Source organism: Macaca mulatta, chromosome 3 (assembly GCF_049350105.2).
Source record: "Macaca mulatta isolate MMU2019108-1 chromosome 3, T2T-MMU8v2.0, whole genome shotgun sequence".
Lineage (NCBI taxonomy): Eukaryota > Metazoa > Chordata > Mammalia > Primates > Cercopithecidae > Macaca > Macaca mulatta.
Window position 1 is genome coordinate 35982270 of NC_133408.1, and position 27225 is coordinate 36009494.

Sequence of the window (27225 nt, forward strand, 5' to 3'; positions counted from 1 at the left end):
CTGCTGTGACCCCAGCAGCAAGATCGCCCCAGCCCAGGAGAAGGCCCTGGTGGGAGGGAGGCTGGGAGAGGCAGGAGACCTCTCTCTGCACCCCTCATCCCGGCTAGTCATTTCCCAAATGAGCAGGACTCCGGCGTCTGTGGGGTCCCTCGAGAACATGATGACAGGCGAAAGCGGCAGTAACAAGCACCTCAAAGGACCCACGTGGGTCAGAGAGTCCTGAGCTCCGATCTCACACAGACCAGCTATGCGCCCTTAGGCAAGGGACCTAACCTCTCTGAACCCACCCTGCTTGTATAAAATGGGGACATGACTACCCCAAAGGGTGCTTAAAGGTGCACCAGGATTAATAAGTACATGGAAACAGCACCCGTCAACAGGAAGGGCAGCAGGGAGGGTCACTTGTGGCCACAGAGGTTGGGGGTGGGGGTCGAGCTGGCTGGCCAAGCCCCAGCCACCCCCCACGCAAGGCCACGCCTCGCCTCGCCTCCCCCACACAAGGCCATGCCTTGACACGGTGCTGAGTGCACATGAGGTGGCGTCCCTGTGCTCGGCCCACACCTGCTCCCAGGCCGGATGCCCTGGCCGCCCCCAACCAACCCCAGAACGCTTTGTCTCCTGTCTTTCCCTCGTTTCTCTTTCCTGGGCCTGCTGCCCCTAACAAGGTTTTTTTTCTGACAACTGACTGTTTTCAATTATGATTCACTCAGGCAGATTTTAATTGGTGACATCAGCACAGCATGCTAATGCTACATATGACTTAAGCACACGTTACCTCATTTGATCTTCAAAACTGCCAGGCAGGCACGGGGCTGAGGGAAGAGGACTCAGTGGCCGCGGGCTGTTGTGTCTGCCCCACCGCTGAGACCACGGAGGGGCAGAGCCCCAGCCGGTGCTGCAAACAGAGGAGCCGCCCAGGCTGCAACCCTGCAGTCATGGGGTCAGCGCCCAGCCCAGGGAGGCAGCGCCATGGACAGCCTCACTGGTGAGACCACTGGAAGTAGCTCTCCATGATTGGGGGCACTAAGCCCCGCTCTGGGCAGCTGGAAGGAGGAACTCATGAGGCCCGAGATTGCTATCCACAGCCCCAACGTGACCCTGGCACTCCCATCAAGGAGGGCACCCGGACCTGGACCCAGCACCTTGCGGCCCCACCCTCACCTTCCTGCAGCTCTAACCCTGCAGTTCCCAGCAGCCTTCAGAGGCCAGCACGCCATGGGCACAGGGCAGCTGTGACACTGAGCTGCAGGGGAACGCCCAGACCTGACATCATGGGAACAAGCTAGAGCAGAACACCATGAGGACCTCACCCCAGTGAAAGCAAAGCCAGTTCCCTGGGGTCCTCTCTCACCTGCCCGGGCTGCCCAGGTACCTGGAGTCTAGGGGCCTCCTGGGAGGGAGGCTGACCCGGTGGCTGCGGGCAGAGACAAAGGAAAGAAAACATCGGACGGACTTCAGGCTCTGGTTAGAAACACGTGCAAGACAGGAGAAACTTCATCTGAGACGACAGCCTAAGTAAAAAGAATACTTTTTTTTTTTTTTAAGACAAGGTCTTGCTCTGTCATCTAGGCTACAGTGCAGTGGCACAATCTCAAGAATGAAGAATTTAGAAGAAAACGTATTAATTTAATGCTTAGAGTAGAAAGACTAAAACTGAAAGTAGCAAGCTAAGTAACCAACATAAAAAATGAAAAAAATAAAACAACATACGCAGAAAGTCTAGGAATAAAAATAAAAATGAGAGCATAAATGAGTAAATGTAAAAACAGGTCCACAGAAACTTCCCATACTAACATGCACTGAGGAGAAAGCAATGAAAACAAAAGAAGAGGCGATCTAAGAACAGTGGGATGACCGTGAAGGTGGAACCTACTCACCACAGGAAAACCAGAAGGAGAAGGAGGCGAGGAGAGAACACAGGAGGTATCTGCCGTGATAATGGCTGAGATTTGTCGAAACTAAATCCCAGATCCAGGAAACTCAGAGAACATCAAGCAGGAAAAATACCAAAAACTTCACACTTAGCCATATCATATCCAACTGCAGAAAATGAGACACCCTGAGCAGAGGGAGCCCTGCATTACCAACCAAGAGAGTAAGAAATGGATCAGACCTCCCGACCGAAGCCACTCAAGCAGCAGAGAGGGGACAGAGGTATCCAAATATTGAAACAAAACAGCACCAGCCTGGAATTCTGCATCCAGCAAGATGATCTTCCGTGAGGAAAGGAAAAAGAAAAACTCTCGGCGGGGCACAGTGGCTCACGCTTGTAACCTCAGCACTTTGGGAGGCCGAGGCAGGCAGATGGTCTGGCGTCAGACGAGTCTGAGACCATCCTGGACAATATGGCGAAACCTCGTCTCTACTGAAAGTACAATAATTAGCTGGGCTTGGTAATGGGTGCCTGTAATCCCAGCTACTCGGGAGGCTGAGGCAGGAGAATCGCTTGAACCCAGGAAGCGGAGGCTGCAGTGAGCCAAGATCGCACCACTGCACTCCAGCCTGGGCAACAGAGCGAGACTCTGTCTCAAACAAACAAACAAACAAAAAACACTCTCTTAGACAAACAAAAACTGGGGGAAGATTTGTCATTGGCAGCCCTGGCCCCTGTAAGCAGTATAAGGTGGATCCTCCAGAGAAGCCAATGAGAGGTCAGAAGCTCAGACCTATGTGGAAAGACAGAGCAGAGAAGTAACAAATAAAGGAAAAATAAAATCTACTTTATTTATCATTTTTTTTTTGAGACAGAGTCTCACTCTGTTGCCCAGGCTGGAGTGCAGTGGTGTGATCATAGCTCACTGCAACCTCTGCCTCTCGGGCTCAAGTGATCCTCCCACCTCAGCCTCCCAAGTTGCTGGGACTGCAGGTGTGGGCCACTGAGCCTAGCTTACTTTCCTTAGTCTTGTTGATCTAATGGACAATTGTTCAAAGTATAAGAGCAGCAATGTGTTGGCTGACGATGGCGCAGGGATAGGTGAAATGAGGCAGCAGGTGGCACGGGAGGCGAGGGGAACGGGCGTGCTGTGCGGGAGGCGCCCACACTGCCTGTGACCTGGTCAAAGGCCATCTGACCATGGGCTTAGATTCGTGCTAAATGCATGCTGCAAACCCTAGGGTAATTCTGTGCTTGGCTCATGCCTGTAATCCCAGCACTTCGGGAGGCTGAGGCAGGTAGATCACCTGAGGTCAGGAGTTCAAGACCAGCCTGGCCAACATGGCAAGACCCTGTCTCTACTAAAAATACAAAAATCAGCTGGGTGTGATGCAAGATCACGTCACTGCAATTCAGCCTGGGCAACAAGAGCGAAACGCCATCTCAGGAAAAAAAAAAAAAAGAATAATTCTATGCTAACAGAATTAAAAAATTAAATCATATAACATGCTCAGTTAAAACCAAACAAAGCAGATAAAGAAGAGAAGATTTTAAAAAAAGAAAGAACAAGTGCCCCAATAAAAAAGAGTAACAAACATGGCAGGTATTAAATAAACTGTATCAATGCTCATTTCGAATGTGAATGATCTAAACACACCAATTAAAAGATGGTCAGGATAGATTAAAAAAACAAGACCCAATTATATGCTGTCTATAAGGAACCCACTTAAAATATAAACACACTTTGAAAGGAAAGGAAGAAAGTTGTACCACACTAAGCCCACACAAAAGAACGGTGGAGCAGCTTGATCAATCTCAGGCAGAACAAGGAAACTATCGGGCATGAAAAATGGCACTCCATACGGATAAAAAGATCATTTCTCCAAGGAGACATGCCCACCCTTAACACACATGTACTTAACAACAGTGTGTCAAAACACGCAAGGAAAAACCTGGAAGAACTACGGGGAGAAATGGCTCCATTCACTACTACAGTTGGAGGCTTCAACACCCTCTTATCAGAAACGGACAGATCCCGCAGGCAGAAAATCAGTAAGGACACAGCAGAACTCAACAGCATCATCAATCAACTGGGTCTAATTGACAATGACAGAATACTTCAGCAGCAGCAGAATATACATTCCTCTCAAACTCACGTGGAAAATTTACCTAGACAGACCACATTTGGGCCATAAAACACACCTAAAGAAATTAAAAAGAATATAAAGCATACAAAGTAAGCTCTCAGACCACACTAAAATTAAACTGGACATCAGTAACAGAAAGATAATGGAAAAATCCCAAAATATTTGGAGACTAAACAATCCACTTCTAAACAATGCAGGGATCAAAGAAGTCTCAACAGAAGTTTAAGAATAGTTTGGGCCGGGCATGGTGGCTCAAGCCTGTAATCCCAGCACTTTGGGAGGCCGAGACGGGCGGGTCACGCGGTCAGGAGATCGAGACCATCCTGGCTAACACAGTGAAACCCCGTCTCTACTAAAAAAAAATACAGAAAAACTAGCCGGGCGAGGTGGCAGGTGCCTGTAGTCCCAGCTACTCGGGAGGCTGAGGCAGGAGAATGGCGTAAACCCGGGAGGCGGAGCTTGCAGTGAGCCGAGATCCGGCCACTGCACTGCACTCCAGCCTGGGTGACAGAGTGAGACTCCGTCTCAAAAAAAAAAAAAGAATAGTTTGAACAAGAAAATGAAAATACAACCTACCAAAATTGTAGGATGAAACAAAAGCCATGCTTAGAGGAAAATTTATAGCATTGAATGTAAATGTTAGAAAAAAAGAAAGATCTAAAATCCATCGTCTAAGCTTCCCATTAGGAAACTAAAAAGAAGAACAATGTAAGCCTAAGGTAAGAAGAAAAAAATAATAAAAATTGGCCAGGCACGGTGGTTCACGCCTGTAATTCTAGCACTTTGGGAGGCCGAGGTGGGCGGATCACGAGGTCAGGAGTTTGAGACCAGCTTGGCCAACATGGTTAAACCCCGTCTCTACCAAAAATATAAAACTTAGCCGGGTGTGGTGGCATGCACCTGCTATCCCAGCTACTCGGAAGGCTGAAGCAGGAGAATCACTTGAACCTGGAAGCTGGAGGTTGCAGTGGGCTGAGATCGCACCACTGAACTCTAGCCTGGGCGACAGAGCAAGACTCCATCTCAAAAAAAAGAAAAGAAAAGAAAAGAAATAATAAAAATTACAACAAAAAACAATGAAGCTGAAAACAGGAACTCCATAGAGAAAAACCAACAAAAAAAAAAGCTGGTTCTTTAAAATTGATAAATCTGTAGCCAAGTTAATCAACATTAAAAAAAAAAAAAAGGGAAGACACAAATTATTAACATCAGAAGTGAAAGAAAAGCCATCACTACTAATCCTACAGACATCTAAAGGGTAATAAAGAAACATTATGAACAAGTCTATGCCCAGAAATTTGATAACTTAGATGAAATGAACCAATTCCTTGAAAGACACAAACCACCAAAACTCACATGAGGAGGAAGACATTACCTGAATGGGTCTTTCTAGGGGCCCACCCACCCCCAGTTCGCTTTCTCATTCCTGACTGAGACACACAGGGGCCTTCACCATCACGTGAGCCAGGCAGCTGCATACGTCCCCTGTGGGCGTGAGCGTCCCATTATTGCCTGAAACACAGAAAGATCAGCATGTTGCTATCATTGCCTTCAACTCCCACATAGACCCCACAGCGCAACCCCTCCCTGGAGACATACTCAGGTCTCGCTGTGGTCACAGGAAGCTGCTGCCCCTCTGTAAGCAAGTTCCCCGATAAACGCTTTGAATGATCGCTCAGTGTTTAGTGCTTCTCTCTTTGGAATCCCAGCCAGCCCCATCTCAGGCGGGTTTGTGGCTGTCCCTATGGTCACTTTGGGGACAACCCTAGCCCTGTGTTCAATCAGAAAAAAACAGGCTGTATCTATGAAAGAAACCAAATTGATCATCAATAACCTCCCAAAAAGGAAACCACCAGACCTAGATGGCTTCACTGATGAATTCTACCAACTACTTCAATGAGAAATGATACCAATTTTCCAAAATCTCTTCCAGAGAACAGAAGCGAAACATAACATTATGAACTTATTAAAATCCATAGAAAGATACATACCATACAAAGAGTAAACCTTAATGTAAACTATGGGCTTTAGTTAAAAATAATATGTCAGTACCGGTTCATGAACTGTAACAAATGTACCGCAGTAATGTAAGACTTCAATAACAGACAAAACTGTGCCATCGAAGGAATCATATGAGAGCTCTATGCTGTCCTCTCAGTTTTTCTGTAAACCTTAAACTCTCCCGAAAACAAACTTTATTAATTAAAAAATTATAGATCTAGAGGAACATTTCAACAACGCTTCTCCTGCCAAAAAGACAACAATCAAAAGAGCTATGGAAGAGGAGAGGAGAGGAGAGGAAGACAGATTAACTTAAAAGAAGCAACAGTGAGACTGACAGTTCGTTTCTGAGCAGAACCAGTGGGAGTCAAAAGACAGTGGAATGACAGGTTCAAAGGGTTGTAGGATGGCGAGTGGGACAGGCAGTGATAACCTATGATTTTATACCCAGCCAAACTGTTCTTCAAAAATGAAAGTGAATTAAACATGTTCTTCCCCCCAAGAAAATCAGGTAATTCCTCAGCATGAAATCTGTATCAAAGGAAACAAGGGGTATTTTGCAGACAGAAGAAAAATGATCACAGATGGGTGCTTAGAGATACAGGTGGCAATACAGAGGAATAAAAAGGGTTAGAAATATGTCCATATAAATGAATATATAAAAACGGTATATTTTCAAACACATAAGTGTATGAATCAAGTACTCTACACCAATAGCCTATGAATGGAGCAAATGGAAACAGAAAAAAGGATTTTAAGATGCTTGGACTGTCTAGAAGGAAAAGAAATATTACTTTTATTAGATTTTGGTAAGTAAATAATTATAGTCTATCTTATAATCACCAACATAACTACTAAAATTACTTAAAAGCATATGGCCAGGCGCGGGGGCTCAGGCCTGTAATCCCAGCACTTTGGGAGGCCAAGACGGGTGGATCACAAGGTCAGGAGATCAAGACCATCCTGGCTAACATGGTGAAACCCTGTCTCTACTAAAAATACACACAAAAAATTATCTGGGCGTGGTGGCGGGCGCCTGTAGTCCCAGCTACCTGGGAGGCTGAGGCAGGAGAATGGTGTGAACCCAGGAGGCGGAGCTTGCAGTGAGCTGAGATCCGGCCACTGCACTCCAGCCTGGGCAACACAGCGAGACTCCGTCTCACACACACACACACAAAAAGTATAAATAACAAGATAACGATAACAAAGAAAATATTTATTCTACAAGTAAGATTTTTTTAAAAAAAGAAATAGAAACTAAAGGAAATTGTTAGGATAGTTAATCTCAATGCAAATGTATCATTAACTATATCAGTTACAACTAGATTAAATATTTCGACTAAGAAATGATTTTTAAGCTGAATATAAATACTATATATTTCCAGTATACTACATTTATAATGAAACAATTTAAAAATGCTCAAAATGGAAAGTGAAAAAGCAAAAGGTGTCAATGCTATTAAACACGGGAAGCTGACATACCCATATTAATATCCCACAAAGGAGATTTAAAAATCAAAACAATCCACAGAGATAAAGAATGTCTCATAATAACAAAAGGCAAGATTCACCAGGAAGATAATTCACAATTTATATGTGCCTAATAAAACAGCATCCAAAGACATACTGCAATAATTGACAAAATTAAAAGCAGAAATAGACAAAACTCACAATCATAATGGGAAATTTCAATACAATCCTTGCAGGAGCTGAGAAAAAACATCATAAAAGAAATATGAAGAATATGATTAACAAATGAGATGTAGCTATTTGCAAAACACTGCACTCAACAACTGCACAATGCATACTATTTTCAAGTGTGTATGGGCCGTTTACAAAACTGACTTCCGATGGGGCCATAGAGCACTTCTTGGTAAGTTTTATGGGACTGGGGTCATGCAGAGGATAGTCTCTGAGCACAGGGAGATAAGGCTAGAAATCAATAAGATACCTGAAAATCACCAAATGTTGGGAATTTGAGAAATTTATTTCTGAATAACCTATTGGTCAGAATAAAAATCACAACGGAAGTTGATAAATGGTTTGAACCTAATGATAAGGAAAATACAACACATCAAAACGTATGGTACGCAACTAAATTGACAACATTAAATGCATATACTATAAGATAAGAAAGCATAACTATCAATTATCTACATATACAACTCAAAAAGTTAGAATATCAAATTAGACTCAAAGAAAGAAGTAACAAAACAAAGTAATGAAATAGAATACATATGGGAAAGAATCAATAAAGCCAAAGGATGGTTCCTCCAAATGACTAAAAAAATTGATGAACCCTTGATGAGACAGAGTAAAAAGAATAAATAAGCGAATAACAATATTGAAAAAGACATAACTAGAGATCACAAAAATATTAAAAACATGACAATAAACAACTTTACACAAACGAAGTTTAAAGTCTTGATAAAACGAAGTTTTAAAAGTTAAAAACTAACTTTTACCATAACCAAATAAAGAAGAAAAAGAAAATCTGATGTTTCAAAGCTATTAAAAGAAATCAAGCCCAAATTTAAAATCTTCTAAACAAGAAACCCCCAGGCCCGTATGTTTTCACTGGCACACTCTACCAAAGCTGTTAAGAAGAAATATCACCAACCTTATAAAACGATTACAGAAACAACCGAACAGAACTTGCTAACATTTTCTGAGGCCAGAAAAGCCATGACATCAAAACCTGAAAAGGACATTCTCAGAAATGAAAATTAATGACCTTTCTCTCCAATAAATGCAGATGCAAAATCCCTAATTAACGCATTGGCAAACCAAATAAAACATTACACACAGAGCGTAACCCATAGGCCATGCTCATTTATTCCTGGAATGTAAGTTCGGTTTAACATTTGAAAATCAATTAATTTAATGCGCATTAACGAAATATAGAAGAAAATCAAATGATCATCTCAATATTTGCAGAAAAGGCATCTGATTAAAATTCGACATCTATTCACGATAAAAATTATGAAACAAAACAAAAGCAAAACTCTCTTAGCAAATGAGGAATAGAGAGAACTTTAATCTGAAAAGGATTTCCTTACTAAAGTCATCAGCATAATCTTTAACAGTGAAATGCTGAAAGCTTTTCTTCTGAGGATGCAGAACAAACACCAGCTATCAGCACATCTGTTCAAAACAGCACTGGCGACGCTAAGCCGCAGATCAGACAAGAAGAGGCATGAAAGGTATGAAGATCGAGAAAACAATGAAAGCTATTATGAAATCACTCGATTATGAACACAGAAAAGTCAATATAATCTACAAACAAAGTATTAAAATAAGTAGATTTAGGGGCCGGGCGCGGTGGCTCAAGCCTGTAATCCCAGCACTTTGGGAGGCCGAGACGGGCGGATCACGAGGTCAGGAGATCGAGACCATCCTGGCTAACACAGTGAAACCCCGTCTCTACTAAAAAAAAATACAAAAAAACTAGCCGGGCGAGGTGGCAGGTGCCTGTAGTCCCAGCTACTCGGGAGGCTGAGGCAGGAGAATGGCGTGAACCCGGGAGGCGGAGGTTGCAGCGAGCTGAGATCCGGCCACTGCACTCCAGCCTGGGCCACAGAGTGACACTCCGTCTCAAAAAAATAATAATAATAATAAGTAGATTTAGCAATGCTGCAGGACCAAAGTCAAGAATCAAAGTTCAACTAGATTTCTACATATAAACACAAACATTATTACTCATAAAAGACAAAACCTATGATATACCCACCCAGAAAACATCATGAAACAATTTTGAGAGAAAATAAGTATGATCTAAACACATGTTGGCATATAGTACGCCCATGGAGTAGAAGATTCAATATTGGGCAGATGTCATTTAATCAACGCATTCTCAATAAAAACTCTAGCAAGTCTGCTGGTGAGACCGACAGGCTGAGCTACAAAATCTACGCGACAAGGCGGAGTGCCACACAGAGCCAGGGCAGCCGGGACGCAGACAAGCAAAGAGGGCCACCAACCCATCAGGTGACGAGACTCTAACAGTCTCAGGAATGGAGACTTGTGGTTTTGCCAAAAGGAGATGAACACACCAATGATACAAATACAGATTCCAGAAACAGCCAATACAGACAGAGCCAGCTCACGTGAAGGTGTAACCAGCACCGTGGCACAGGGGGGAGGAGCAGCTCTGCAGTAAGTGGTGCTGAGTCCACTGGATACCCACGTTGGCAAGAAAAATGAAAAAAAAAAAAAAAAAAAAAAAAAAAAGAAGCTTCACGCAGTGCAACAAGGCTGCGCAGGCAACAAGGCTGTGCAGTGCCACCATCAGTGTGAAGAAGCAAAGCCACCAAGAAGACAAGAGTGAAACCCTGGAACAGCCTAGAGGGTGGCAGAGCTTTCTTAAACAGGACACACGCAAATCACAACCACAAAGGGAGGTGAAGATTGATCAATTAGATCTCATTAAAATTAAGAATTTCTGTTGAGTTAGAAAGAGTGAAAAGCTGCTACGGAATGGGAGGAGACATTTGCAATACAAATACCTAACAAAAGATGATATATTCTCCCATTCTGTAGTGTTAGTCACAATAGCCAAGAAATAAAGAAATTCAAATGCCCATTCACCGAAGAATAAAAAAAAATTATGTGATCTCTTGCTAAGATGGAAATGAAATAACTGCACACAGCAACAGAAACCAAACACAAAAGATTACATACTGCACGGCTCCATTTTACAACATTTTTAAATGGGCAAAACTAATCGGCGTGTTGGAATCCGCAAGGCGGGGCTTTGGGGGAGGTGGAGGAGCAGGCGGGTGAACCAGGGGCCCTGGTGACACCGTGTTCCTGACCGTGGAGCTGAGACATGGATGGGCTGGTCTCATCATCGCCCCCTATGTTGTACTCTCAGGACAGAGCACTTTCTGTATGTTTGTTATGCTCTAATAAAAAGATTAAACAGGAGTAATTTTTTTTTTAAATGAAACTCCGTAATTTGAAGACCGTGGCTGTGGTTGTAAGTCCCATTTACAAACAGCTCAGGGCAAACACACTCAGATAGGACCCTGAGCCCAGTTCGGCCCCCAGAGGCCCGACTTCCCCGTGGTGGAAGCTGGTGGCAGGCCCAGTGCACCCTGCATGACACACCCACAGCAGCAGAAGAGAAGGAGCCCAGGAAGTTTCTAGGCAAGAGAGTGATTGATAGAGGGTAATTTGAGGTTAATGTGCGAGTTGTGATTACAGTGAAATGAGAGAGGGGAAGAAAGGAAAGATGGAGCCGGACAGATGTAAAAATCCAAGGAACAGAAACAAGATCATCCCCAGCGCCCAGATATGAGTGCCGGGAGAAAGGTCTCCAGAAAGGGCAGATGCCGGCTGTCCCCTCCTGCACAGTCCTGTGGACACTGGGCTCGCCACACTCATGGAGCAGATGGAAATCGAGCCTTTGGCCCAAGCTGCTCCCTGTGTAATTCCAGCCTCATTTCTGCAGGGCACCCCTGGCTGGCAGAGAGGGCCCCAGAAAGGCGGAACCCAGCGCTGTGTACAGGTGTGTGACCGCTACGCCCCACCCCACGCTCCGCGGAAGGTCCACAGGCAGCCTGAGGAGGCTCCCCCAGCCCGTAGTGAAGCCCGGGGTGGAGGTCACAAAGTTTTCAGAGTCATCCAAACTCATTACCTCGTTAATGGGGTAAAACGGCCAGTTCAATGGATGGTGACTGAATTAGAGGGTGATTGTAACAGAATGCAATTCTACTATTAATAATTTCCGTATAGCAACTCGAACAAAGCCCTGACAAAGTGTCACCAAACGCATTTCTTGCTTCACTTCTTTCATGAGCAGATAAGGCTAATTCACTTGCTTATGCTAATTAGAGCCTGTTACACGCAGGCCCCAGAACAGCCTTGATGTGCAGAGGCCCCTGGGTGAGCCAGGGCACCAGCGACAGGTGGCCGGACCCCGAAGGAGCGGAACCTGCCCATCTGCGCTTGATGAAAACGCCTCCAAAACAAACCAGACGCCGCCCCAGCAGAGGACACTGAGAATGAGGAGAAACTGTCTCCTTTCCCGATGAAAGGGTTGTCTGTAATGGGCACCAAAGACCAGGTTCTGAAGGGCAATACCACAGGTCAGCGAGGGTTTCTGGGGCCCCTGGGAGGCACTCTACTGTCAGATGCGTTTCTGTCCTCCTCAGCCCCCAACCTGCGCCTGGTGCTCTCAGCCACCCTGCTCGGCGCTTGATGATACCACGTCTCTCCCTCGTTCTCATTCCACCCTCTCTGTTCTTCATTTTTGCCTCCTTTAAGTTCCACAAGCCTCATTACAAGGTTATCTTATCTGACCAATAAACCTGGTTTACTGTTGACAAAGCTCTATTTCTGCTGAGTGACCGGATTCGGAGGAGCCCCCAGGAGAAAAAACGGTCCCCAGCCTTCAGCAGCATCTTCCCTCCAGCAACCAGCTGTGCATTCTCCATGAACCGCACCTATGCAAGCTCTCCCGAAGGCAGCAGGAGGCTGAACACCAGGCCGCTCAGAGAGGAGGCACGGGGTCCTCTCCCACCGCTCACCACTCTGCCTGTAGCTGCACCAGGTGCACAGAGCACTCTCCCTGCCCTGCCCCACAGCTGTCTCGGCGTGACTTCAGCCAGCTCCTCCTCTGGCTTCCCGCCGTCACACCCTCCCCACCGGCCTCCACCACCCACACGTAGCTGGAGAGGGGAGGGGAAAAGCCGCTCCTCTGGGCTCCCCACCAGCAAGCCTGGTTCTTGCAATTTCAACCTCTGATAAAAAGCTCTACACCACCTATTGTAGGAAGGAGTGGAATCAATTACGATTTCCCGAGGCAATTTTACTTACATTTCACACTGCTCTATGACAAATTCCACTTCATTTGTGTTCGTTGTATAAATGCATCCCCCAGCATCCACCTGAACCAGCACCAGCCTCGTTACAGCAGCTCCTCACACCTACGCTCTGATGATGTGGGTGCCACTCACAGCTGGGAGGGCACTGGGACCATCCTGACAGGAAGCCATACCCAAGCCACAGTGGCTGCAGACGGCCCCTCACCAGGGAGGAGGACGTGACCCTCGCGAGGTCCAGCAAGCATGCCTGACCCACGGGGATGTGGGGCCTGAGACAGGCCCTGTGCTGCGTGGTTCCAGTTTCAGTGCAGTTTATTTGACAGGACACAGAAAGGAGAGCAGGGCAACGCGGGAGACAGACAGCACAGTGGAGTCACAGCCCCGGGGCCACCACCTAGCCTGAGCAGACGGGTCCTTTTCCTCTCTAGGTCTCCAGCGTTTCCGATCAGCAAAACAGGGAATTAGATGGGCGTGGTCTTTTTTTTTTTTTTTTTTTTTTTTTTTTGAGACGGAGTCTCGCTCTGTCGCCCAGGCTGGAGTGCAATGGCCGGATCTCAGCTCACTGCAACCTCCGCCTCCCAGGTTTACGCCATTCTCCTGCCTCAGCCTCCAGAGTAGCTGGGACTACAGGCGCCCGCCACCTCGCCCGGCTAGTTTTTTGTATTTTTTTAGTAGAGACGGGGTTTCACTGTGTTAGCCAGGATGGTCTCGATTTCCTGACCTCGTGATCCGCCCGTCTTGGCCTCCCAAAGTGCTGGGATTACAGGCTTGAGCTACCGCACCCGGCCAAGGGCGTGGTCTTTTACAGTTCAAAAATCTTACAATGCTGCAAAGTCTAGGCGCCTTTCTCCACTGACGGGCAGCAGGCAGCCAGTGCCCAGGGTGTCAGGCACACTCCAGGCCTCTGCCAAGGGGTTTCCACGCATCAGCTCCCTGACGCCTCATTCACGCGAGACGCCCAGCCCCAGTCCCTGCCCAGTGCCTGGAACAGAACAGGGGCTCAGGAACTATGTGTTCAATTAAAAACTCAATGAGTGAAACCATCAGCGGATCAGTCCTCGGAACCTCCTGAGACAGGCTGGAGTCCACGCTCCTTGCTCCCTTTCAGATGAGGACGAGGCTCTGGGTGAAGGCGCGCGCCCCAGGTCTCTCCTCGGAACCTCCTGAGACGGGCTGGAGTCCGCGCTCCCTTTCAGACGAGGACGAGGCTCCGGGTGAAGGTGCGCGCCCCAGGTCTCTCCTCGGAACCTCCTGAGACGGGCTGGAGTCCGCGCTCCCTTTCAGATGAGGACGAGGCTCCATGTGAAGGCGTGCGCCCCAGGTCTCTAGCCTATGTGAAGCCGACCCTGGGCTCTTGGCCATCATGCTAATGGGCAGGTGGGAAATCACTTCCCCAGCCCTGGGCTCTAATAGCTACCTAAAGACCCTGGGCAGCAGTGATCCCGCTAGTCCTGAAAAGATTCAGGGCACATCCATGGTCAGGGGAATGCCATTACCCAAACAACTCTGACGTCAGGGTCCTTCCTCAACTGAAAGCTCATCTCATCTGGGGAGAGCTGGTCTTGCCTTCGTCTCCTTCAGAGCTGTGCTGGGCTGAATGGGGCCAGAAATCAGCATGAGGAGGATTCAAACAAGATGATTCGCCCACGGGAAGTACCTCCCACCAGGCTCGAGGGACCCTGTGCTGCTTCCTGGCATTTTGAGTTCGTGCCCAGGGCTGTGGGCTCCCACCCAGGGTCAGGACAGCTCCTAGCAAGTGGTGAGGGGGGTGGCCCCGCCCTGCTCTCCCGGAACTCAGCCTGGCAAGGCAGGCAGATGTGAGCATTGTAAAAACAGGCGAGGCTGGGCAGGGCACTCAGGGAGCGCCACACCAGGAAGGAAGACTCCGCACAGAGGGAGAGTATGCATGGGGCAGGGGGGCAAGGCGCCTCCGCAGAAAGACACGGAGCAGGCACCGGCTGAGAAGACGCCCCCCGCCCACTGTATCACACGTCTGCTGCCTTCTCGGGGTACAGCAGCGTGGGCTGAGGACGCCTGGCTGACACAGCCGCTGACTGGACGCGATACAGACACAGAACTCCGAGAGCTCACGCTCCCAGCTCAGCACCTCACTCATACACTCGCCAGCCAGGCACCACGTGCCAGGCCCTGTGCTGGCCAGGAGGTGGGCCCTTCAATCACACCATTCTCACAGAGGCAGCCTGGGTGACAGAGGTGTGAGTAACGCGCCCCGCGGTATACAGCGCGTAGGTGTGGACCCAATTTGAACCAGCCCAGAAGACCCGGTCACCCCTGCCCTCGCCTGCTTCACTGCACTAGAACTAAAGGAAACCAGATGGATACTCCACAGAGCAAGGCCCTGAAAGGCTGTGGGCACCGAAGCAGTGGAAGGAATGACAAAGAAAGACCAGCATGCTTCGCCACACCGACACCTCCGCGGGTCCCAAAACGCCACTTAAAAACACAAAAGGTAGAAGACAAACTGGGGAAAACGTGCCACAAATACATGAAAACCTTTTACAAATCAATAGGAAAATCATTAACACAGTAATAGAAAACCGGGAAAAATCAACAATCGACAGAAGAAAGGTAACTGACAAACACGAAATTCATTAAGACCTGTTCCTCACCTGGAGTGGCAAGAAGTACAATGCTAACACCCAGCATGAGTGAGGCTGTGAGGGCTGCACGCCACGCCTGCTGGGACAGCAGCCATGGGCGCTTCTGGAAAATGAGTCGGCAACACCGGCCAAGGGTCCTGAACATGTTCACACCCTTCCACTCAGTAACACTTGCCTAAAAAGTAATCAGACTGTGGTGGCTCACACCTGCAATCTCAGCCCTGTGGGAGGCTGAGGCGGGAGAACCACCTGAGACCAGGAAGTAGAGAGCGGCCTGGGCAACATAGTGAGACCCCGTCTCTAAAAAAAAAATTTTTTTTTAATTAGCCAGGTGTGGTGGTGTGCACCTATAGTCCCAGCTACTGGGGAGGCTCAGGCAGGAGGATATATTGAGCCCAGGAGTTCAAGACTGCAGTGAGCCAAGATGGCGCCACCACACTCTAGCCTGGGCGACAGGGCAAGACCCTGTGTCTAAACAAACAGTAAATGAATTAGATATGTGGAAAGAGCTGAGTCCAAGGATGTTGCACATATTAGCAATAATAATGAAAAAATTAAAATCAAAGCTAAATTTCCAATAAAGAGTTTACTTTTTTTTTTTGGAGACAGAGTCTCACTCTGTCACCCAGGCTGGAGTGCAATGGCGCGATCTCAGCTCACAGCAACCTCTGCCTCCCGGGTTCAAGCGATCCTCCTGCCTCAGCCTCCTGAGCAGGTGGGATTACAGGCACATGCCGCCATGCCTGGCTAATCTGTTGTATTTTAGTAGAGACGGGGCTTCACCGTGTTGCCCAGGCTGATCCGAACCCCTGAGCTCAGGCAATCTGCCCTCCTCGGCCTCCCGAAGTGCTAGGATTACAGGCGTGAGCCACCGTGCCCGGCCAACAGTTTACTTTTGGTATGTCCATACAAAGAAACATTGTACAGCCAAAAAAGATGTTATTTTCAAGGAATGTTTAATGGCACAGGCACTGGCTGCAATAAAATGTGACAAGTGCAGGAAGCACACAGGGCTGCCAGCTCTGCCACAGCAGTCCCCACACTCGGCTGCCCCCACCGCATCTGAACATGGGGGTGTCCGTGAGTGCTTACTGGTTGGCTGATAGACTGGCTGAGTGAATGAACACGGAAGGAAAGGAGAGAAGGGAGACGTGGAGATGAAATGCACACCATGTTCTTGGTGCTACCTCTGGGTGCAAGGGTCAAGGTCTTTTTCAATGGCCTCTTTATACTTTTTGATCAGTTCCCAAACTTTGCACACGTCCAGTGCTATAGTCAAACAGGGCTGCGTGTTTTAAGAGTCCAGTGGTCACAGAACGCACACCCATCTACTCCGCAGACCCAACCCGAGGCCCAGCAGCACAGGGGACGACAAGTCCACACTGGGGCTGGCCCCACGGAGCCCAGAGCTCAGGGAGGGACACAAACTCCACAGGCAAGCCAACAACAGATGCCTGATTTCTGAGTAAAGAAATGCCAGACACGATGTGGGAGAAAACAAGAAACCAGGCAGCCCAGAGGGGCCGCATGACCCCACAGACAACCCCAGGGACACGCAGACCACACACAGCCCAAGGACATGCTGAGAAATGCGAGCCGGAGTCCTGGCTCCCAGGCGTGAGCGTGGAAGTGCCGACAAGTCGGGACAGGGGAGGAGGACGCGTTCCTGCACCACCTCCCAGCAGGGAACCAGAGCTCCAGCCCGAATCCCTTACGGTTGGCTCAGAGTCCTCTCGGGATGACGTGCCTAGTGTGAGGAGAGCAATCCATCCAGTTGGGAGTTTGGGCTCTTCTTACACACAAAGGCCAATATATCAAAATTAAATTCCACGGAAGCCCAGGCTGTCACTGGAGAGCATTGCCCACAGCTCCACGCACTGGTAAATCTAAGGCCTGAATCCGCTGCGGGTCCTCTTTTAAACAGAAGACAGGAGGAAGAGCTCACCCCTAAAGACAACCCAGCAACGTGCCCGTCCCACCTCCCCAAGGCCAGAGCTCCTGATGGGAGGTGCTGTGAGGACTCAACAGCCCCGGCAGAACAGGAAGCCCGAGGAGGTGTCGCAAATGACACTGGAGACCTAGAATCCTAAGAACTAGGCTGTCTACACATGGAGACCAACCAGGTGGGAGGTGCTCAGCAGGATCCCACCAAAGCCACGCACACCCACCCACACGCACGAGCCACGCTCCGCCTCCCGAAAGCTCCTCCCACGGCTCCTCCGGCAGCACGAGCTTCCGCACACCCAACCACGCTCACAAGCGGCGTTTCAGCTGCCATACGCTTCTCCCACAGCTCCCCCACAGCAGGAGCTTCCGCGCACCCACCCACGTGCACAAGACGTGCTCTACCTGCCTAACCCCACAGCTCCGCCCACGGCACAAGCTTCCGCGCACCCACGCACGCGCAGGAGCCGTGCTCCACCTGCCGCACGCTCCCACTACAGCTCCCCCCACAGCACGAGCTTCCGCGCACCCACCCACGCGCAGGAGCCGTGCTCCACCTGCCGCACGCTCCTCCCACAGCTCCTCCCGCAGTACAAGCTTCCCCGCACCCACCCACGCGCAGGAGCTGTGCTCTACCTGCCGCACGCTTCCCCCACAGCTCCGCCCACAGCACGAGCTTCCCCGCACCCACCCACGCGCAGGACCTGTGGTCTACCTGCCGCACGCTTCCCCCACAGCTCCGCCCACAGCACGAGCTTCCGCGCACCCAACCACGCGCAGGAGCCGTGCTCCACCTGCCGCACGCTCCTCCCACAGCTCCTCCCGCAGTACAAGCTTCCCCGCACCCACCCACGCGCAGGAGCTGTGCTCTACCTGCCGCACGCTTCCCCCACAGCTCCGCCCACAGCACGAGCTTCCCCGCACCCACCCACGCGCAGGACCTGCGGTCTACCTGCCGCACGCTTCCCCCACAGCTCCGCCCACAGCACGAGCTTCCGCGCACCCACCCACGCGCAGGAGCCGTGCTCCACCTGCCGCACGCTCCTCCCACAGCTCCTTCCGCAGCACGAGCTTCCCCGCACCCACCAAGGTGTCCAGCCATGCACCAAACGTGGATCAGGCCCGGGTACACATTAGATCTCACCAGCTCCAGTGCCTTCTGCCAGGCGGAAATTGCGGCTCCTTCTTTGTTTTCTTAATAGACTCTCTCTCTTTTTTTTTTAGAACGAGTTTACATTTAGAAGAACGGAGAAAATGGTAGAGCCTTTCCACATACTCCACACCCAGGTGCCCCACTGTTAACATCTTACACTAGTACGGTGTGCTGGCCACCATGAGGAGCCAGCATGGACCCAGGCGCGCCTTGCTCTCCTGGACTACACAGATACTGTGCTGCTTACAAATGGAAGGTTTGTGGCCGTCCTGCCTTGGGCGAGACCGTCGGCGCCATGTTCCCAACAGCATGTACTCCCTTCACAGCTCTGTCACATTTGGTCATCCTCACGGCGTTTCAGACATTTTTTTTTTTTTGAGACGGAGTCTCGCCGTGTCTCCCAGGCTGGAGTGCAGTGGCGTGATCTCGGCTCACTGCAAGCTCCGCCTCCCAGGTTCACGCCATTCTCCCGCCTCAGCCTCCCAAGTAGCTGGGACTACAGGCGCCCGCCACCACGCCCGGCTAGTTTTTTGTATTTTTAGTAGAGATGGGGTTTCACCATGTTAGCCAGGATTGTCTCGATCTCCTGACCTCGTGATCCACCCGCCTCGGCCTCCCAAAGTGCTGGGATTACAGGCTTGAGCCACCGCGCCCGGCCGGGTTCAGACATTTTATCACTGTTATATCTGTTGTGGTCTGCAATGGGTGATCTCCGATGTTACTGTCATTGATTCTGGGGCGCCATGTCCTCACAGTATTTCTGACATTTTATCACTACTATATCTGTTGTGGTCTGCAGTGGGTGATCTCCGATCTTACTATTGTCATTGATTCTGGGGAGCCACGTCCTCACAGTATTTATGACATTTTTTCACTGTTGTATCTGTTGTGGTGATCTGTGATCGGTGATCTCAAATGTTCCTATTGTCATTGTTTCTAGGGTGCCACAAACTATGCTCCTAAGACGGCAAGCTTAACTGACCAACGTTGCGTGTGTCTGGCTGCTTCACTGACGGGCCATCTCTCTCCCTCCCTCTCCTTGGGCCTCTCTATTCCCTGAGATACAACAATATTAAAATCAGGCCAGTTAATAATCCTACAAGAGCCTCTAAGCATTCAAGAGAAAGGAAGAGTCACACATCTCTCCTTTAAACCAAAAGCTAGAAAGGATTAAGCTTCGTGAGGAAGGTGTGCCAAAAGCAAAGATAAACCGAAAGCCAGGCCTCTCGTGCCAAACAGCTAGCCAAGTTGTGAATGCAAAGGCAAAGTTCTCAGAGGAAATTGAAAGCGCTGCTCCACTGAACACACCCACGATAAGAAAGTAAAACTGTCTTATTGCTGATATGGAGAAAGTCTGAGTGGTCTGGATAGATCAAACCAGCCCCAGCATTCCCTTACGCCAGAGCAAGTTCTATGAGGCTGAGACAGGTGGGGAAGCCGCAGAATCCAAGCCTGAAGCTAGCAGAGGTGGGTTCGTGAGGTTTACGTTAAGAGGCCGTCCCCATCACAGGAAAGTGCAAGGTGAGGCCGGGCGCGGTGGCTCAAGCCTGTAATCCCAGCACTTTGGGAGGCCGAGACGGGTGGATCACGAGGTCAGGAGATCGAGACCATCCTGGCTAACACCGTGAAACCCCGTCTCTACTAAAAATACAAAAAAAAACTAGCCGGGCGAGGTGGCGGGCGCCTGTAGTCCCAGCTACTCGGGAGGCTGAGCTTGCATTGAGCTGAGATCCGGCCACTGCACTCCAGCCCGGGCTACAGAGCAAGACTCCGTCTCAAAAAAAAAAAAAAAAAAAAAAAAAAAGAAAGTGCAAGGTGAAGCCGCAAGTGCTGACGGAGAAGCTGCAGCAAGTTCTCCAGAAGCTCTAGCTAAGAGCACCAGTGAAGGCGGCCACACAACACCAGATGTGCGGTGCACATAAAACAGCCTTCTGCTGGAAGGTGCCGTCCAGGACTTTTACAGTTACAGAGGAGAAGTCGATCCCTGCCTTCAAAGTTTCAGAGGACAAACTGACCCTCCTGTTAGGAGATAATGAAGCTGATGACTTTTTTTTTTTTGAGACACAGTCTCACTTATTCTGTCACCCAGGCTGGAGTACAGCGGCACAACCTCGGCTCACTGCAACCTCCACTTCCTGGGTTCAAGCAATTCTCCTGCCTCAGCCTCCCAAGTAGCCGGGATTACAAGCGGGCGCCACCACGCCTCACTAATTTTTTGTATTTTTAGTAGAGACAGGGTTTCACCATGCTGGCCAGGATGGTCTCGAACTCCTGACCTCAAGTGATCTGCCCGCCTCGACCTCTCAAAGTGCTGGGATTACAGGTGTCAGCTACTGCGCCTGATCTAAGCTTTTTATTTTGATCCAATTACAGATTCACATGGAGCTATAAAAAATAACACAGAGATCACAAGTAGCATTCATCCAGTTCTTCCCAACAGTAACATCTTTTAAAACTACAGCACAGTATCACAACCCGTATGCTGACAATGATATAGTAAGATACAGAACATTTTTATCACCACAAAAATCCCTCAGGTTGTCCATTCACAGCCATGATTCCTCCTGTGCGTCTCCGTTAACTCACGGCGGCCATCCACAGGCTTTCCATAACTTCAACCTTTTAATGACGTCATACAAATGGGATCACGCAGCATACAACCTTTAGGGACTGGGCTCTTCGCTCCACTAAACTCCTGGAGATCTATTCAAGTTATGTTTATCCACGGTTAATTCCTTCTTAGCCTGAGTAATATTCTGTGTGACGGAGGCATTAGTGTTGTTTAACCATTCACCACCGAAGGACATCAGAATTCTTTCCAGTTCTTGGCCATTACGCAAAAGCTGCTAGGAAGAGTCCTCTGTCGGTTTTTTTCCGAACCTCGGTTTTATTTCACTGCAATCAACACCCAGGAATGCGACTGCTGGTCATATGGGAGCTGCAGTGCAGTTTTTAAGAAACCCTGGAGCTGGCTTCAGAGTGGCTGCACCCTGGCACTCCCCCGTCAGCAAGGCACCAGAGATGGAGTTTCTCTACATACTGGCTGGCATTTGATGGTGTCCGATTTTAAACTCTGACAGGTGTGCAGTGATGCCTCATTGTGGTTTTAACTTGTATTTCCCTAATGATTAATGATGTTGAACACCTTTTCACGGGTTTAACTGCCGTCTGTATATGTTCTTTGGTAAAAATGTCTGTCTATATCTTTTGCTCATTTGCTAATTAGGTGTGTCTGTTTTGTTTTTCTACTATTGAGTTTTGAGAAGGTTTTTATCTATTACAGATAACAAATCGTCTTTGTCAGATATGAAGCTTGCAAATATTTCCTCTCAATCTCTACCTTGTCTTTTCATCTCTTCACAGGGTCTTTCTCTGGGGCAAATTTTTTAATTTTGATGGAGTCCAACTTCAGTTGACCCAAGCAGAAGGAACGAAATAATAAAGGTTAGAGCAAAAATAAGTGAAATAAAGAACACAGAAACAATAAAAGAAATTGGTCAAGCCTAAAGTTGGTTCTGTGAGAAGAGCAACAGAATTGACACAAACTTTTAGCTGGGCCAACCAAGGTAAAAAGAATGAGGGTGCAGATCACTGCAATCGGGAGTGAGAGAGACACCACAGCTGACCTTACAGAAATAAAGACTGTAAAGGAATGCTATGAACAGCTGCATGCCAAAAATTAGTAACGGAGGTGAAATGAACAAACTCCTAAGAAGAAAAAAGCTACCAAAACTGACTCAAGAAAAACACAGACAATCGGAGTAGACCCACAGAACAACGAAGAGACCGGATTAGTCACAAAGACGCTGCCTGCTGCCTCGGCGGCTCCGTCTCAGCTCCTCCAGACCCTCCCAGATCCCCACGACTGGAATGCTGGATCTCGTGCTGTGGCCCCACCAGCGCCGGGGACTTTATTCCTTTTACTCCATCGTATTCCCAGGTCCCACAGGCGCTGGGGACTTTGCTTATTTTATTCTATCATATTCTCTCTGTTGTTGAGAATGGGCAGTTCCTATCGGTCCATCTCTGAGTTCACGAACGCACTCCTCTGTCACCTCCATTCTGCTGCTGACCTAATCCATTAACTTTTTCTTTCCATTATTGCCAGGCCGTGACTACACTTTCTGTCTTCCCAGCTACTGCTTCCCTAGTCCTTTGCTGGGGAGTGTCGGCATTTTGGGGATGTGCTTCCTTAGCTCCAAGTCTGGGATAGAAGAGGCAGACGAGGAAATCTGGGCAGCTCCCCGCCACACTGTTCTGAGGCCCAAGGCCTGGCTTCCACCCCACAGAGGCTCGCTGTGCTCATTCCATAGATAATGTCCGGGGCTCTTCGTTATACTTAACAGAAGGATCAAAGAAAATGCGTCAACTCTATCTTCCTGCAAACAGAGGTGCTGGCTGCTCTTTGGCATCGCTCATTCAGCCAATGCTGATTTGGAACGTCCTATGTGCCGTGTGCTGTCATAGGGGCTGCCCTGAGACGCTTAGCTTCACAATCACGTGTGTCTCGCACTGTCGGCTGCTGAGAACCACAGAAGAGCTCTCAGCACACGGGGGCTCCATCCGACCCCCGCACTGAGACACCACCCGCCACAGCAGGACTTCCTGAAGCCTGAGCTAAAGCATCCCGAGTTCCTGTCGGAAAAAGCTCAGGGCTGTCAGGAGGATTTGCCCTTGGTTCTACCACACCTGACAACAGGCGCCTGCCCTGCCTCCCCTTCCTAGCGCAATTACTTGGGAAAATCCGAGGTGACAATTGTGAATCCTTCCTCGGTCCCTTGGAGACACACATGCCCGCACCTCCTACAGCTCCGGGATGTCCTTCTCAAGGACCGAGAGCCACCCCTTTCGAACGTCATCATCAGGAAGACAGGCCAGTCTCCCAGTCTGGGGCTGGGGAGGGGAAGCAGGAGCCCGTCCCTGCCAGCCCTGACCTGCCAGCTCGTAGCAGAGTCGGCTCATCACATTCAAGCTACCCAGCCCTCTTGCTGCTTTCTGTAATTTTTCACTTCCCTGACTCCACTTGGGCACCTGCTCCCCACACTCCTTTTAAAATGCCTGGTCACATCTGCACAAACCTGAAAGGAGCTCAGCTCTGTCCCCTGCTGTCAGCAGCAACTGAATAAAGTCTGTCTTCTCCACTTTAACTTACATCCAGCTGCGTACACCTTTGACATGGGTCACAACTGACACTCAACATGAGCTGAATTCAACCAGATGAAGAAGAGCTTTGAAGGCATACCATCAAATGACAGGTCACTAAACCCTCTCTTTGCCCGAGGAGAGCAGGAAACTCCACAAGACAGTCTCACTTCCACCCTGCAAAAACGTCAACTCTCACCACGGTAGCCCACAGTGGGGGAGGGATACTGAACACAGAACTCACTCCGGTACCTGCTTTGGCCTGACCACGCTGCACCCAGCTCCCTGCAGCACCTCCTGCTCTGTTCTGGAGAGGCGAGCAGAGCCCGCGTCCTACCCAGCCAAGGCCAGAGAGAACTAGCTCCCCGGGAAAGCAGCAAGGGACCATCCAAGAAAGACTCAGACAGACATGCACAGACACACATGCACAACGCACACAGGCACAAATGCACGCACACACATGTACACAGACACATATATGCACATGCACACACACGGACACAGACACACATGCACACAGATGCACGCACACATGTACACAGACACATGCACACACAGACGGACACAGACAGGCACACACACACAGATGCACGCACACACATGTACACAGACACGCACATGCACACACACGGGCACACAGATACACATGCACACAGATACACACAGGCACACAGATGCACACAGACGGACACAGGCACACACACAGATGCACACACAAACGTACACAGACGCACATGCACACACACGGGCACACAGATACACATGCACACAGATACACACAGGCACACAGATGCACACAGACGGACACAGGCACACACACACACAGATGCACACACAAACGTACACAGACGCACATGCACACACACACAGAGACACAGACAGGCACACAGACACGCACAGACACATGCAGACAGGCACAAGGGCACACACATGGATGCACATGGCATACCTGACTACCACCTACCTTTTCACACTCCAGCCACCCCCAAACCCTGGGTTTTAGACTTTGCAGCTAAAATACATCCAATGATGGTATCAATGTTCATTCGTTCATTTCTTCATTCAGCAAATACTTGGTGATATGGTTTGGATGTTTGTTTCCTCCAAATCTCGGTTGAAATGTTTCCCAAAGATGGAGGTGGAGCCTTGTGGGAGGTGTTGGATTATGAGGGCGGATCCCTCACAAATGGCCCAGGGCCCTCCCCTGAGTGAGGAGTGTTGTTGAAAAGAGTCTGGAACCTCCAGCGTCTCGCTTGCTCCTGCTCTGGCCATGTGACCTGCCTGCTCCTCCTCCTCCTTCTGCCATGATCAGAAGCTTCCTGGTGCCTCAGCAGAAGCAGATGCCAGCGCTATGCTTCCTGTACAGTCTGCAGAATGACCCAGCCTCAGGTATTCCTTTATAGAGACACAAGAACGGACTAACACACCCGAGGAGCCTTCACACACGCACACGTCCACGTCCACATCAAGGCAGTGCTGCTGAGGGCCAGAGGACGCTGCCACCAGCTGACTCCATGAAACTGAAAGTCACCTTCCTTAAGGAGGACGGGCTTCCGGAAAACACAGCCCTGCACTTAGAAACTTCAGACCCTGCTCTCCAGTCTCTCTATTTATAAAATTGCTTATGCGAAGATATTTCCACACGTAATGCGTTCCATTACGCAGTGTAAGGTGGGGACTGAATGGAGAACATTCCAGTCAGCCACATAGACACTTCAGGAAATGCAAGAAAACGACCCTGCCGCTGACTTTCGAACGTGTCTGCGTCCACGGCCCTGTCCCATCGGAGGGCGCAGGGTAAATACACAACCCTGCGTTCCTCTCCTTCTCCCGTGGTTCCCTCCTGACAGTGCGGTGTGGCAGACACCCCTCATCCTTGGTGGCACAGCAGCATTCGCATGTAAATAGCTGGCAGACACAAGGACATGAAAGCAAGGAAGAGCTCTTTAATTAACTTTAATCCTCCGAAAATCCATGCTGCAATCTGTTCTGACAGTCCCGCACTCCTCAGGAGGCCCTCGGCACGACCTGGCACGTCCTGCGGGCTGGAGGTGGCCGGAATGGGCAGGCTTGGGAACGTGATGCTCGGGTATCTTGCCTACAAGGACGCTGGGTCATGACTGTTCTCTGGAGGCTACAGGTGCCCTGCAGAGTGGAGGCACGGGGAGAGCTTGGCAGGGCTGGGGGTCCAGACTGGTTGAGCACCTGTTTCCCACCACAAACAGCCCTGCAGAGTGCTAGCCTTTTTCTCAAGGGTGGGGGCAGCACCGCTCCATGCCTCTTGCCAAGCCCCAGGGAGCCCTGAGGCAGGGGCTTCTGCCCGTTCTCTGCTCCCAACACCCTGCACTGCCCAACATAGACATAGGCTGGGCCCAGGGCTGCTGAACAAGGCCAGGAAGGGCCGGGCTGCCGAGCCTGCCCCGGAACGTGGCAGACCGCACTGTGTAGGAACAGGGTGTGGGTGGCAGCCGCGGGCTTGGGCATGACTCAAGCAAAGCTGGGTGCCTGTCACGTCAAGAGAGCACACGCACTGGACGGCGGCAGGGCCCCTAAGACAGTCATGGGCAATGATCCAGCAACCACAGCAAAGGCCTGAGAGAGAAAGGAGGAGAGGAGGGGAGACAGCACCATGGCAGAACGAGCTGCCCAGAGCTGGTGGTCACGACGGACCGCAGGAAGGGGAGCAGCCAGCGGTCTGGAATAATAAAAATCATTCACAGCGAATGCTCACAGGACAGAGGCAGCTACTGCAAGCCGTGGTCCAAGGGTCACTCCTGCTCATTCCTCCCAACCTGTTCAGTCCACCAACAACTCTGTGAGGACGCGCCGGGACAATCCCCGCTATCTCCAGCAACGGAACTGAGACACCGATGAAAGACCTGGGCCGGGTTCCACACAGCCAGCACCTGGGACCGGGATTTGAACTCACGCACTCAGGCTCCTGAGAGGACGCTCCTGCCACAAAGCATCTCATGTGAGAGAGGCCAAAGAGAAGCCACCTGGCGCACGTGGAAGGAGGTGGGGATGCCGTGAACGCACTAGGAATAGTGCTTTAGAAACAGCAGCAGTAACTATCCCAGAGGAGCCTGCAGCATGTGTGAGATAACATGATTTCCCAAATGGTTCAGCAGCGCACAGAACCAGCACAGGGGTGCGGCCGGGAGGTCTCGGTCCTGAGTACACATGAAGCCCCCAGGCGATTGACCACACAAGCCTCTCCACTGCTCCAGCCTCGGTTTCTCTTCCTGTACAGCGAGGGCGACTCCACACAGCCCACATGTTTCCCGCTCAGCTTTGTGGGATTCAGTGAGGATGAAAAGAACTGGAACTGTGGTCCCAGCTCAATGAGAGAGACCCCAAGAAATGGAGACCATCAGCATGGCGTAGTCCCCCAGGGCACGGACATCCTCTCAGGAGATCCTCTGCCAGTGGTGTAGACAGGGGAGCCCAGGAGAGGCAACGGCATGAACAAGAATTAATCCCCGGGCCAGGCCTGTCACCTCCCCACTCTGATGAG

At 49.8% G+C, this 27225-nt stretch overlaps 1 protein-coding gene across 41 annotated transcripts in view; it reads right to left on the reverse strand.

Moving 5' to 3' along the window:
* Window positions 1–27225, reverse strand: part of MAD1L1 (mitotic arrest deficient 1 like 1) — a 423997-nt gene that overhangs the window by 204891 nt on the left and 191881 nt on the right. Inside the window, exon 1 of one of the 41 annotated variants that reach the window (XM_077995981.1) lies at window positions 12841–13258. The exons of 39 other annotated variants lie outside the window; for them this stretch is intronic. The gene's annotated coding sequence lies outside the window, so the exon portion shown is untranslated. Of the gene's footprint in view, window positions 1–5395; window positions 5533–12840; window positions 13259–27225 lie in introns of those variants that run through there. One more of the 41 variants, XM_077995982.1, reaches the window with a different exon arrangement.